This window comes from Hakea prostrata, chromosome 3 (genome assembly GCF_041222555.1).
Source record: "Hakea prostrata isolate BN-2017 chromosome 3, UWA_Hpros_2, whole genome shotgun sequence".
Classification (NCBI taxonomy): domain Eukaryota; kingdom Viridiplantae; phylum Streptophyta; class Magnoliopsida; order Proteales; family Proteaceae; genus Hakea; species Hakea prostrata.
The window spans coordinates 71,440,544-71,455,590 of NC_142602.1; positions in this window are offsets into that span (position 1 = coordinate 71,440,544).

Sequence of the window (15,047 nt, forward strand, 5' to 3'; positions counted from 1 at the left end):
ACTAAGAAAACGATAGAAGAAAGTGTCCGGTCCCAGCGAGCTTTGTGACGGTGGTGTTATTGGGCTTCCAGAAGCTTCCACGAAGGATGTCTTGATACGCCTATTGGAAACCATTAACATACGAACGGTGTGTAGAAGCTCTGGCGTTCGGTGTTCCGCCTTGAATCCGGATCTTCTCCCCGTAGGGAGCCCCATGGTTTCCTGACCACAAACATCAGTGGGTCTTATTGGTGAAAAAAAAAAAAATTTTTTATTTTTTCTAAAAAGTGTTTCACCGTGGGCCCCACTGATGTTTGTGGTCAGGAAGCGTGGGGGGAGCACTTTGTGCTCCCTGTACGGGTCGCTGATCCGGACTCTTCAGCCTTGGGTTGGTTGCCGTCATTACCATTGATTGATGCCGAATACAACGGCTGTAATTTCCTTTCGTAAACAGATTTAGAGGATCCACCACCGCCAAAACCCACTCACCTACAACTTTTAGTGAAACTGAAGAAGCTTGTTGAAACGTTGTTGAGGAATCTGCAAATACACTTGATCTTACAATTCTTCTTGAGAGCTGAAACGTACCAAAGGTACTTTCTTTAAGGTATTTAGACACCCCGATTTGTGCATGTTGGGGGTAATTTGGTCATTTACTTCTAAGTCATGTAACAAGTGAACCGGTTTGGTTCATTCGATTTAAGTCATTGTATATGAGAGGCTTTGGGGTTGGTTCATGGTCAGATGCAATTTCATTTTCTGATTTTCGAGGGTTTATGTTCTACGTTTCTTGGAGTGTTCTTGGAGGTCTTCCATAGCAGCCATGTTCGAGCACCTGCAACTCTGAGTTCCTTTGGATCTTGACGACGATTGTTGAGGGCTTTTGATCAACAAGAAAGGGCGATCACTCGATGGTAGTTTGGGGGCATTTTGTTGCCTGTACCAGGTGTATTCATGAACTTCTCCTTTCTTCTCCTTGTCTGTAACATCCCAAGATTTAGTGCAGTTGGATTCAGTCCTGAATCCCGGAGAGTAGGCATATTGCCGAACTCCGTAATCATCTCTGTGTCTCTTCTTCTTCTTGCTTCTGTTTTCTTGGTAATTCACACGACCGAATGGTTAGACTAGGTTAGGGTTTACAGGTTGCGTTTCTTCTTATTGATTCATTGATAATTCTTATATGTTAATCACCTAATGCGAACATGAAATAAGACCTGGGAACATCAAATTGGCATCAGAGCCCAGGCTAGGTGATTCGGTGGAATAGCCTGAGACTGCCTATGTTTTTTGGTTAGGTGATTCGGTGGAATCATTGATTAATTTTGATTAATCTGATCTTATAGATATTATAGATTTTTTATTGCTAATACTTTTGATCTGAAAATTGCTACTTCTGGTTATATAATCTGATTTTTATATAATTTCAGCAAGTGTTAACCTGTTAGCCATGTTAGTCTGTTAACCATGTTAGTCTGTTAAATTGATAGCATGTGTTTCGGTTAATATAGATTGATTTATTGCTTCTGCTGCTTACCATTCTGGTCTGCTGATAATTTATTGGTTCATTTCCACTGTTAATCTATATATAAGGATTGGTGATTCTTATTAGATTAATTTGCTGAATTAATCTCATATGAATATAGGTTGATTACTATTATATGTTGGTCATATATACTATTGCTGCTCTTGTATGTGACCAGTAGGTATTTGGTTCTAATTTTTTATGACCTGTTTTGACTTTGTAATTGAGATAATCTATGTATGAGATTTATTCTGTTTTTTATTAACTGTTAATTGATCACTGGTTATATAATTTCTGCTAGAATTTTATACAAGACTGCAGTAGTGATCTCAATTGATAACTTAGGCACTTTATTTGGTTTATATTGGCCTATTGAGTTAATAAATGTTTGATTGAATACTGCTGACACATGTATATAAGTAGATAATAAAATTTTGATCGATTAATTCTGTTTATTATATTTTTCAGAATTGTTTATATCAGTATTGTGATTTTATTCCAATATATACTGATTGTGTGTGATTTACCTGCTCCAAAGTGAAGTTAAGCAAGGGATTTGGTCTACCAGGGGAGGGCACTCCTCCCAGTGTGGTCAGTGGGGTTACCACAGGCTCGAGTAGAGCAGTAGGTCTAGGGTTGAATCCTAGTTACCTAAGTTTGGATACTCCTATGGGGGGGGTTCTAGGGTAGACATTGAGAAGTTTGATGGGACAGGGGACTTTGGGATTTGGAAGAAGAAGGTTCGAGCCTTATTGGCTCAGGAAAAGCTCCTAAAATCAATAGATGACCCAGATGCTTTCTTTGAAAGTATTGATCCAGTCTTGAGGACTGAAGTGATGGAGAATGCAATTGGTTGCATGCTCTGGAACATCACTGATTGGGTTATCAGGTGTCTTGATGATGACGACAATACTCCTATTAAAGTTTGGAATAAGCTTGAACAGATCTATCAGAAAAAGAATCTAGGTAACAAAATTTATTTAAAGGAGAGGTTGTTGGGTTTAAGATGGACCCTACAATCAGCCTTGACAAGAACCTAGATATATTTAAGAAGTTGATTCAAGACTTAGCCAATACGGGGGAGACTAATTGGAAAATCGGGACTTGTCTATTATCCTATTTAATTCACTTCATAATGATTATCTTGTCAATAAGAACTCAATCAAGTATGCTTGTCAAAACACTTCCCTAGAACAACTGATTGATGCCTTAAAGAATAGGGAGTCTGAACTATTGGCTTCTGGTAAGACTAAGGGCAGTGGGGAAAATCTGTTTGTTAAGGGTAAAGGCTCTTACAAACAAGGGAGACCCAAAGGGAAGGGAAAAGTATTTGAAAGTCATGAGAATAACAATAAGAATAATAATGGGAACAACAAGTCTGATGCAAACCTCAAGAGATGCTTCTTTTGCAAGAAAGTAGGACACTTTAAGAAAAATTGTTTTGCATATAAGAGAAAACTGCAAGAAGATGAGACATCTAATAATAATATACCTAATTCTGATGAATTAAATATGTTTGAGGTTCTTTGATGACCTAGGTGCTTTCTATGTTAGCATAGACCTTGTTTTAAGACCTTGTTTTAAGACCTGTTTGTTTGGTTTTCCATTGGGTGTACACTTTGGTTTATCCTATTTTGTTCCTTTGTTAAAAGGAAGTGGTCTATTTATCATTAAGGTGATATGCTTGTGTAAGGAAGCTGTTTATTTTCATAAATCTGAGACAACATGTTTTATGCCTGATTTTCTATTGGTTAAGATATGCCTTGTTGTGTGAAAATTCTTGACCAATTATAATAGTGTTGGCATGTTAAGTATTTGTTGTTGTTTTGTACTCTCATGGATGCTTTTATTTGCATTGGTATACATGTCTGACTAAGTTTTGTAATGCTAGAGTGGTAATAGGTGGTGTTGAGACTGTTTATTACAGTTGGTTACACATGAGAATTCCTATTTCACTTGGTATAGCATTAGGTGTATCCCTGGTGTTTGGAGAGGTATAGTCTCCATGTTTAGCATGAGTGTTGGTTTTTTGACACAGTGTTGTCAAGTGTTTGGAGAGGTTGGTCTCCAGGGGAGAGGTTTGTTCTCCAGTTCAGCATTGGTGCTGGTCTTGACATAGGTGTTGTCAAGAGGGTGTGTCCTCATAGGTTGGGGTTCACATGAGATTCAGGGGGATATGGTCTGTCAGCTTGTATGATTTTGAGTGAGAGTAGTTATTGTCAGATTTATGGAGTTGTCTGGTTAGATGACTTGCACCGGTTTTATTGGTTAGGTTATGTCTTGTTTGCAGTATATTTTTATGTGGTCATTGAGTCTGGTCTTGTAGGTCAGAGTTGTTAAGTCTTATTGAGTTTACTTCTTTTATCTCTAGTTTGGTTTCTACTCTAGGTGACCTGGATGTGTCTAGTTGTGACTTGTGCCCGTCATGTGTGGTGAGTGGGTGAAGAGGTCCTGGTTTGAGTAGTGGTAGTAAGCCAGTGATGGATTGAGGAGTGTTATTGCCTATTTGGGTTTGTTTAGAATATTTTCATCTTGTTGGTTAAATGTAAGGCTATTAGAATGTTTGCTATCCTGAGTTACTCTCTTCATTATTTTAATGGGTAATTGGATACTTGTTGTCTTTCTTTACTTTAGTGTGGAAGAAAGAAAGATTTGCAACTTCTTTAGGCATTTTAACAACTGAATTTGAGAATATGACTTGTTAATGAATTATGTTGTGATTTCATTTGAATACCCTTGGCATTGATATATAAGACTTGATGTTTGAGTTTTTTTTTGCATTGTATTTGCATTTTAGGTTAACAGTTGCCTCTAGTTTCTCATTTCATTTTCTGTGTCTTATATCTACATCTATGTGATTTACATATTGATTGCATGATTGTATTCCTTGGGGAAGTTTTTAAAATCATAATTTTTGAAATGAAAATACATTTATTTGTTAGGAATTTCCTAAGTTTTGGGATCTACTGATTGAGGGGGAGAGATTTATGCTTATTTGTTATGTTTTATATATTTGAATTGTTTAATCTCTCTTCTCTAGTTGGTTAAGTTCTCTTATATATCATGTGATATGTTTTAGACTTGACTAGGCTTATATTGTAAGCATTTGTAGATTCATGGGCTGTATTGGCATTGTCAATTATGTCTAGATCCATGTTGTTCATCTGTTGATGTGTGTGAGGTTCTGTTAATCTAGGTTGGTTTTGGATATCATCATGGATTTCTTGAAGTTATACTTGTCTCTTGTTTAAAGTCTTACTTGTTTTAATTCATATATTTATTATGCTTTGGTTAGCATGAGTAAGTCTATGTGGTGGGTTATTATCTTTTGTGGAGGTTGTATACTTGTTTTCATTTATCTATGGTGTGGTGATGTTCAGGTATGTCTTGTGTTTGTTTATCAGGTTTTGCATTTGTTGCAATTTTAGGGGAGATGCTGCCCAAATTTTTATAACTCTTTCTCTGTTTGTCTCAGTTATGAGATATTTGCCTGGTGTGTGCATGTGTGCTCTTCATAGTTATATGAGTGAGTTATGAGTTATGAGTTATGTTTAGGGTTTCTCTACATGGTGCAGTTTGTTGCATGGTGTATCTGCATGGAGTCCTTAGTGTTGCATAGTTAGTAGATGTTTAGGTATTTTGCATCTTTATTATTTGCTTTGTACTGTGGTCTCTTTTGTTTTGTGTGTGCAAGTACACTTGGATGATGATAGTTGTTATCCAGCTCACTATAGTCATTTTTTGGATGTACAGATTAAGGGGGAGATTGTTGGGGGTAATTTGGTCATTTACTTCTAAGTCATGTAACAAGTGAACCGGTTTGGTTCATTCGGTTTAAGTCATTGTATATGAGAGGCTTTGGGGTTGGTTCATGGTCAGATGCAATTTCATTTTCTGATTTTCGAGGGTTTCTGTTCTACGTTTCTTGGAGTGTTCTTGGAGGTCTTCCATGGCAGCCATGTTCGAGCACCTGCAACTCTGAGTTCCTTTGGATCTTGACGACGATTGTTGAGGGCTTTTGATCAGCAAGAAAGGGCGATCACTCGATGGTAGTTTGGGGGCATTTGTTTGCCTGTACCAAGTGTATTCGTGAACTTCTCCTTTCTTCTCCTCGTCTGTAACATCCCAAGATTTAGTGCAGTTGGATTCAGTCCTGAATCCCGGAGAGTAGGCATATTGCTGAACTCGTAATCATCTCTTGTGTCTCTTCTTCTTCTTGCTTCTGTTTTCTTGGTAATTCACACGACCGAATGGTTAGGCTAGGTTAGGGTTTACAGGTTGCGTTTCTTCTTATTGATTCATTGATAATTCTTATATGTTAATCACCTAATGCGAACATGAAATAAGACCTGGGAACATCAGTGCAATACGGGTTCTACAGTGTTTTCACCCCAAGATCAATCAACCCAACCTTTAAGGTTACACCCCAGAAAGGTTACTTAAGGTGTATCAGGTAATGTTCACTGCTTGACAGAACAACAACAGGGAGAGAGAGAAAGAAAGAGGAGGAAATTCAATGTCCAAAATGAACACGAAAATGAGTTTATATAGAGCCCCAAAGGCTGTGGGTGAAATGGTAAGGTCACCTCTCTTTGTGAGGGTACTTTCAGCTCAACTCCCTTCAGGAAGGTACCTATCCAGCTGGCATTTCCATGTATTCACCCAGCAATGGGCTCTTCAGAATAGGGCCCATGATAAAATGGGCCTTCCGAATCAAAGTCCGACCCAAGTCCCGAGTCATATAGATTTATTAATATATATATATATATATAAATATTAATAAATCTATATAATCATGGTAGGGTCACAATAGGATTCAGGCTTGGTTCTTGTTGCCCAAATTAATAATACATGGGCCCTTACTATATATAAACCATATAATCAGATCCTCTCAATCCGATGTGGGACTAAATAAAACCATGGATAAACCAGGCTTGTTATAGAGGGTTGTAAGATCAAGTGTATTTGCAGATTCCTCAACAACGTTTCAACAAGTTTAAAGTATTTATTATTTTCTACTATGGCTACTGACAACACCACTAAAGTAGTCAACACAACCGTTGGAAAAGAGACCAACATGAAGAACTCTACAAACGTAAGTGCACATGAGAAAGTCATTGAGAACAGCACTCTTCTTCCATCTCTGCAAGCTTCACAACCAACAACCGGAAAGTCAGATTTTGATAAAATCGAGCAGTTCAAAGTGAGAACTTTAAACGTTGGAAGAAAATGTTGTATTTTGCACTTATGGAAGCTGGGATAGCATTTGTGCTTAATGAACCCCAACCTGATAAATCAAGTGATCCTTCATTCGATCAAAAAATTATCGAATGGTTCACTGCAGATTTCAAATGTAAGAATCGCATTCTAAATGCGTTGTCCAAACGAGTTATACAATGTGTATAGCTCTTATGAATTTGCTTATGAAATCTGGGAGGCATTCGTCAAGAAATATACTCTTGAGGATGCCGGTAACTTAAGGTTTGTGGTTGAAAACTTTCTGGAGTTTACAATGGTCGATGGGATTAGCATCTCCGACCAAGTAGACAAGTATCAAGTGTTGGTGGGGAATCTGGCAAAAGAGAATATCATTCTGCCAAATGCCTTTGTGACCAGTGCCTTGATACACAAGCTTCCTTCCTCTTGGAGTGCCTTCAAGGTCTCAATGAAACAGAAGAGGAAGGACTAGGCCTTTGACAGTGTTGTGGTTCGGATCAAAATAAAATAGAGGAACCGACTTAGGAACGAACCTAGTAATTCCAATAAGCCTAAGGCCAACTTGGTTGAGACTGAACAGAAAAAGAAATCTAATAAGTCTCTGAAATCCAATCAAGATGTTACCTTCAAAAAGAAGAAAAGAGCATGCTTCAAGTGTGGCAAACCTGGGCATTTCATAAAGGATCGCAAGGTAAAGAAGAAAGAAGGATCAGAGAGAGCAAGGGCTAATCTAATTGATTCTGAGATCTACACTGCAATGATAACAGAGGCCTTTGTGGTTGAATAGTCAACATCTTGGGTGATAGATACGGGTGCCACCAGGCACATTTGTGGAGATAGGAGCTTCTTTTCAAAGTACTCTAATATCTGCTGACAAAATCTTCAAGGGAAATTCTCAACCAACTAATGTACTCAAAAAAGGACAAATCACCCTAAAGCTTACCTCTGGAAAAATTCTGAAGTTGGAGAATGTCCTCTATGTACTAGATATAAGACAAAATCTAATCTCTAGTCCGCCCCTGAATAAAGCTGGGTTCAAACTGTCATTTGAAGCAGACAAAGCAATTCTCTTGAAAAATGATGTATTTATTGGAAAGTGTTATCTAAATGATGGCCTCTTTGTATTGAGCATTACTGAATTAATAAATACTTCTAATTCTCCTTATGTTCTTGATTCTTTTGATTTATGGTATGGTAGACTAGGTCACAGTAGTGCACCTTATATATCTCAATTATGTAAGTTGGGCATTATACATAGTGTTAGACCACCACTGACTAAATGTCAAATTTGTGTTGAGGCTAAGTTTACAAAGAAACATCATAAGTCAGTGGATAGGAAAACGAATTTGCTAGAACCAGTGCATAGTGATTTATGTGACTTCAAATCACAAGAATCAAGTGGTGGTAATAGGTATGTTATCACCTTTATAAATGATTGTTCTAGATATACTATGATATATCTACTGAAATCTAAGAATGAAGCCTGCAATGTTTTTCTGTCTTATAAAGCAGAAGTAGAGAATCAACTTGGAAGAAAGATTAAAAGGCTAAGGACTGACAGAGGGTCAGAATACTTCAGCCTTAGTAAATTCTTTGAAGAGAATGGCATTATTCATGAAACTACTGCCCCATATCAACCAAAATCTAATGGGACAGCAGAACGGAAAAATCGTTCATTAAAAGAAATGATAAATGCAATGTTAATCAGTTCTGGCTTACCTCTGGACTTGTGGGGGGATGCAATATTAACTTCGTGTTATGTTTTAAACAAAATTCCCCACAAGAAAACCGGAATGATACCATATAAAAATTGGTATTTAAGGAAACCAAGTGTGAAACACTTGAGAACATGGGATTCTTTGGTCAAAGTGGCCATTCCAGAGCCTAAGAAGCAAAAAGTTGGTCCTAAAACCATTGACTGTGTGTTGAAAGCATACCGTTGCATGGTTTTTAGAACCATTGAAGATATTTATAAGGAAAATTCAATAATTGAGACAATGGATGTTGAATTCTTTGAAAAAATATTTCCTTTTAAATTTAATAGGCTTAATAGTGAGTCTGGAAGTAGTAGTATGAATCATGGAAATGATTTGGCTACAACTACTGATTTATCTCAAGAATTGACACAAGACTGTGGAAATGAGATAATATTGACTCCAAGTGGAAATGAGAATCTTATACGGAAAAGCAAAAGACAAAGGAAAGCTAAATTTTCATCTGATGAGTGGATAGTCTATCTTATAGACAATGACCCTCTCACATATAATGAAGCAGTTACTTCTCCGGATGTTGTCTTTTGGAAGGAAGCTATAAATAATGAACTAGATTCCATTATAGCTAACCACACTTGGGAATTGGTAGATCTTCCTCAAGGTTCAAAGGTGTTAGAAACCAAGTGGATATTTCGAAAGAAATTGAAACCTGATGGTTCCTTAGATAAGTTTAAAGCCAGACTTGTAGTCAAAGGTTTTAGGCAAAAGAAAGACATAGATTAGTTTGACACCTTTGCATCTGTAGCAAGAATAACCACTGTGAGAGTTCTTATGGCGATTGCATCTATCTACAATTTGGTGATACACCAAATGTGTCACATCCACCCAGCCGGTACCCTATCTGGCATACCCGAGAATGTGATCCACAGTCCAAGGATCAAGAATCGAGGGACCATGCCTCCCACATACACGATAACACAATCATGAACAATAATAATCAATGTAAAAGCAACAGATAATAGATATCATGAATAAGATAAGATTCAATTAATCAAAGTGTGGAAATAGATAATATCAATGTGTAAGTGTAATCATAAGGATGAGAGAATAAGTGAAAATCACTCTCTCAAAGCAGCGGAAATGTAGTAGTAATCTAGTTAATTACAATCCCATGTTAAAAAAAAGTAATCCAGAGAAGGTTAATTACATATCCAAAAGTTCCATAATAAACCAGGGAAATGGGGCACTAGACAAGGGTTTCTTCTATCCTAATGACGTCTCCTCATGCTGTGGATGAAGAAGCCGCTCGGCCGCTCCCGACATGGTGGGGCTAACCTCATTCGCAATAATCCTCTTCGGCACCAAAACTCTGATCTTCACCGAAGCTACCACCCGGAGGGTAGTATGAGGAATCAAAGTTCGTCTCGTAGAGTGTGTCATCAGAGTCTTCAATACCTGCAGGATAATCTAAAAACATTTGCACAAAAGGAATGAGTTCAAAGAACTCAACAAGGCAGTTATTCCATAATTTAACATCATACAAATCCAGATCATAACATAATGCAATGTGATATGAGACATATGATGCAAATATGATTCTAACTCTATTAATGTTAGTCTCTATGGTAGACATGCTTTAAGTCATAGCACCATACTTCTTTGGGTTGTCAGTCACTCTCCCTCAACCCATTCCGTATCTTGGGACTGTCGTGGTAATTAGGTAAAGTCCTCTCAAACCATGGTTGGGGAATCGGTCACCGCTCTCTCACATCACCATTTGGTATAAATATTGACGCATGTGTAAAACCCAGCCCTAACCTTGACCCGGAAACCTTGTTATTTGTAGGTCCGATGACCGGAAGTAAAGTAAGAAGTCGCTTTGGGCCATCCCGAGAGGACTTGGTGTCTGGCTTTGAATCCATGAAAGTTGATGATGAGGTTCTATTTATGGAAACTGAATCCTGATGAAGATCTAATTAGTTGGTGGACTTGGAGTGCTCTCTATCTTGGTTTGAAGGCATTTCTACCTATTAGGTAAGTCACTTGACTTGTGTGCAAAACCCCTTTAGGATTGGATTTGATCTGGACCTTCAATTCCCTGTTTTGGTCTTCTTTGTCCATTGGTCGTGATTGGTCGACTGGGCCTCACCAATCCACTCGACCAATGAGTCTTGTCTTTGCATTAGGTTGTTCTTGCTCTATTTAAGTCCAATCTCGAGTCCACTTCGTATTTGCTGCCTCCAAACTCTCGGAGCGAACCAAAGACCTCTGCAAGTCATCTCTCTTGCATCCTTGGTGTTTTCTTGACGGATCTTCGTCAAACTCTTCTTTTTGCATCAAAAGGTATGTCTACTCTCTCTTCTTCTCCTCCATCTTTGTTTTTCTTTCCTTTTTGAGTTGAGACAGTAGAAGAGATGCTGCATTCTCTGTTGCAAACATCTCTGAACATGTTCTCATGATCATCCTAAGGATTTGAGGCTAGAACAATGATCTTAACCATGATCATTGCAAGCTTTTGAAGGAATCATGATCAAACCATGATCTAATCTTTGTTAAACTCCTAATCTGAATTCTGATCTCTTTGGATCTTCTATGTTGATCATGTTAGTAGTTAATTCTTGTGTTTTCCTTCCATGATCCATAATCTATAAATCTCTAGTTGTTCTCTTCTACCTTACTATGTGTTCTTCATGATGCATGGTAGTTACATATATGGTAGGTTTTATTTCCTTATTTAGATTTATGCTTCTAAGCCTTATTCCATGAAGATCTAAGTATGTTTTCATGATACCATTACCTGAAGCAAAGATCTATCCTCCTATTGTTCTTGTCTTTGTTTTCTATTTCAAATTCATCAAGATCCATGGTTGATTTAATTATGGTAACTTTTTGTTTCCTAATTTGGATCTTGATATCTTGATTTGATTGGTGTTTTGAGGTCCCCTATATGTTAGAATACTACTGATGTAGTCTACCCCTTGATTAGTACCCTTTTGAACCACCAAATTCGGTTTCATATCTTAAAACTCTTTTTTTAGGCTTCTTTTCGCATTGGTCCTTGGTCGCTGGACCAGTCGACCAATCCACTCGACCAATGAGTACAGCAACTCCGAATTGGTCTATGTTGGATGTTTTGTATCTTTTCATTAGGGATCTTTCCTAATATGTTGTATATACTTGTTTAGGACCTTCTTCTCAAGTTTGCCGAGATCTTACTTGATTTCTTGGATTCCTTTGCAGTTATAAAAGGTAAGGATGGTTTTTCCTTAATTACATAGATAGCATGAATCTAGTTTCTATATTTGAATATCATAGATATGATTCCTAAATTAGATTCTTACAATGATATACTACTTTCATAACTTTGATTCGTAGCTTACTTATTCATATTAAATTATTCATGTATGATTTACTTACCAATGTTATAAAAGTGATTGTAATTATTGATTTCTTTCCATATATGAAGTTACCATATATGTGATGATATGAATTGATGCATGTGTATGCTTAGTATGGTTTGGAAAGGAGAGGTGTCCTTTTGACACTTCTTTCTTGGACTACTACGGGAATATTATGGGATGTTTCCAGATGCCCTCTGACACCTTCCTAACTTTGGATGACATATCTAGGTTGTCTGTAGTGTTTGCTAGGATGTCCTGTTATGTCGACCCTAATCGAGGGTATTAGACCAACACCCTTAGCTGGGGTTCTGCCTCGACCGGTAACCAACCCTAGGGCGAATCACATTTGGGCCTTTTTGGTGGGTTGCTTGTTAGACTTGCTCACCCTTAGACCTACCAACCCTGGGGACGTGGCTTCCTTTCCTTGTGGTGATCATGGTTATTCCTATCACTTGACTCTTTATCCGAAATCTCCTTTCTATCCTTATGCACTGTGAGACTTGCTTTGCTGTTTTACCCCTCCCTCTTTCCATGGTTGTGGAGAGTGTGTTGACTTAACCCCCCCGGTTTGTCTAGGATGAAGGACCCATTACCTCGGCTGCTCAGACCGTGATGTCCTGGGATCGTATCTTAATTTGGTTGTGGACTTTCCTAGAGTACGGTCTTCTTGCATTCCCCTCCCTCTGTTTTCTTCTTCTTCTTGTCTCTTCTTTGCTTTATGTTTTCTCGCCATTTATGTTTTTGGTTTTTAACCCTTTCGTTTCTCAACTCTTCCTTTATTGTACATGTTGTTAGACTATCCTCAGTTCGAGTACTATGCGTCCCTTGAGAGCCGCCTTCTCCAAGGTGTTCTTCCCTTCTCGTCCCCTGTTTCTCCTCTGCTTGTCCACCTTGGTGGCGTCCTTGTGCTATTTTGTTTACCTTCGGATGTTTCTTGTGACTTTTTACCCAATTCTTCCTGGATTTTTTTCTGTTTTTCTTTGGCTACTTTTCCCTTTGTAGTGATTTTGCCTCACTTTACTTATCCTTTATACTCGTTATATCTATTTTCGTTCTTTTTTCTTCTTTCTTTATTGGATCTATGATTTATCTTCCCACTTTTATTATGATTGTTCTGATTATGTTTTGTTTATGTGGGAGGTTGATCACTCATACCATCTTAGCCGTGGATCACACTCTCGGTATGCCATAGGTACCCTAGCTGCATTTCCTGCCCCCTGCAGTCATCTACTCTTCTATCGTCTCCATCTCCATTCCTCCCCCTCACGATCCTTTCCGTATCCTTCACACTAGGTCCTTCCCTTCACTCATCCCCTTTGGTCATCCACTAGTCAGCTCTCACGTCCTCTCGGTTTTCCTCTTGTGCCCTGGCCCAGTCTGCTATTTGCCCCCTACCATTGGCCCCTTTCGTATCCTGCTTTTTCCTCTCCGGTTGGTTACCGGTCTTGGCGCCCATCAAATCTACACTACCACTCTTTTCTCTCCCTTCCGTTCGGTCCCCCGGACAATCTTGCCACACACTGACATCCTATTTATGTCATCCATACCCGGTGTCTGCACCTTCGTGAACATCTCATACTATTCCCTCCAATGCCCGCCTCTGCCTCCTCATCCCAGTTTCTTGCATCTCTTTCGTCCCCTTTCTCTCTTCATACTCTCTGTATTATCTTTCTTGATCCATCATGATATATAGCAGGTATAACCATTCTAACAGGTATAGATCCATACTACTATTCTAAACATGTTCTCCTTATTCGCATTAAACTTGTTCTTTGTTAGCCCAACATAGTTATGCCTATATTTTTGGGTACCATCCTTACCTTAGATTAGTTGTGATGTTATTACCAGAAATGGTCCAAAGTAATGTTAGACCCTAAACAAACATAAATAAGAAGTTAGAGAGAAATCAATCATGTCTGGGTCATCTTTCCCAACTTTTCGTTCTTTTCTCTCCCGGTCCTTCTTCCTGTTTTTTTTTTCCTTTCTTCTTCTCTCCCTTGAGGAATGCTTCTTGGCCTACAAATCAAATACATATCCATTCTATAGCCCTAAATTGCTACTGTTCAGGACAGCTCTCTGGTTGATTGTTCTTCTTGGGCTCTTCTGACTTTGGTTCGTTGTCTATCTAATGATAACATGTACTGCCCTATTCCTCTTTTTCATGCATGATGTTATCGTTTCTCTGCATAGCATCAATAGATAGGTGAGGGGATCATAGGTTAAGCAAGAGTGGACACTTGGAGCAAGAGTGGACACTTGGAGTGATGGTTGCAAGGTTGCAGTACCATCTCCAAGGTCTCAACAGCAAGAGAGGGATGGAAAGGAATAGAAAAAGATAGAATAGAGAGTGGAAGTGATGAATCATACCTTGTAGTTGTAGATGGAGACAAGAATCAATGATTAACAATGAGTTTTGGTGGGATCCTCTTCACAAGTGCCTAGGAGTTGCTTTGGGAAGCTCCCCCCACGTTCTCAGGAGTGAAAATGATTGCAATAGGGCTCAAAACGCGAGGCTAGTATAAATAGAATAGGGAATATTCCAAGAATCATTAATTTGTCTGACTGGGAAACTTTGGTCGATGGTCCTTGGTCGATGGCATCGATCAAAGAGGATCGACAAAAATGTTTCTCAGCAGAAAATCAGGTTTAGTTCAGCAACTTCCGACAGGGACTTGGAGGGCTATACAAGGTCAAATTGAATGGGGTTTTCTTTTACAATTCAATCAAGAAGTCTACTTTCAGGGAATACCTTCGGATTATGCATAGGAGTTCATTAGGTACTTCAACTAAATCATTCTTCTCCAATGCGCAGACTTCCATTAAACACCAACAATGTACTCAAGTAAGGGGTATCATTGTCAATGTCCATGGGCTCGGTCTCCGACTCATAATTATCAATCAAAAGGGTCCATAAGTCTCTTCTACCACTACTTCGGGTCTTCGGACCTAAAAACAACAGTGGATCCGGGTTAGGGTCAAGGTTAAAATAGGGCTGGATTTTACAAAATGGATGTAAAAACAGCATTTCTAAATGGGGAATTGGAGGAAGAGATCTACAAAAGACAACCAGAAGGTTATGTATCTCTTGGTCAACCTAATAAGGTTTGTAAGTTAGTCAAGTCATTGTATGAGTTGAAGCAAGCACCCAAACAGTGGCATGAGAAATTTGATTCTGCTCTTATTTCCAAGGGTTTTAGTGTCAATGATTCTGAAAGG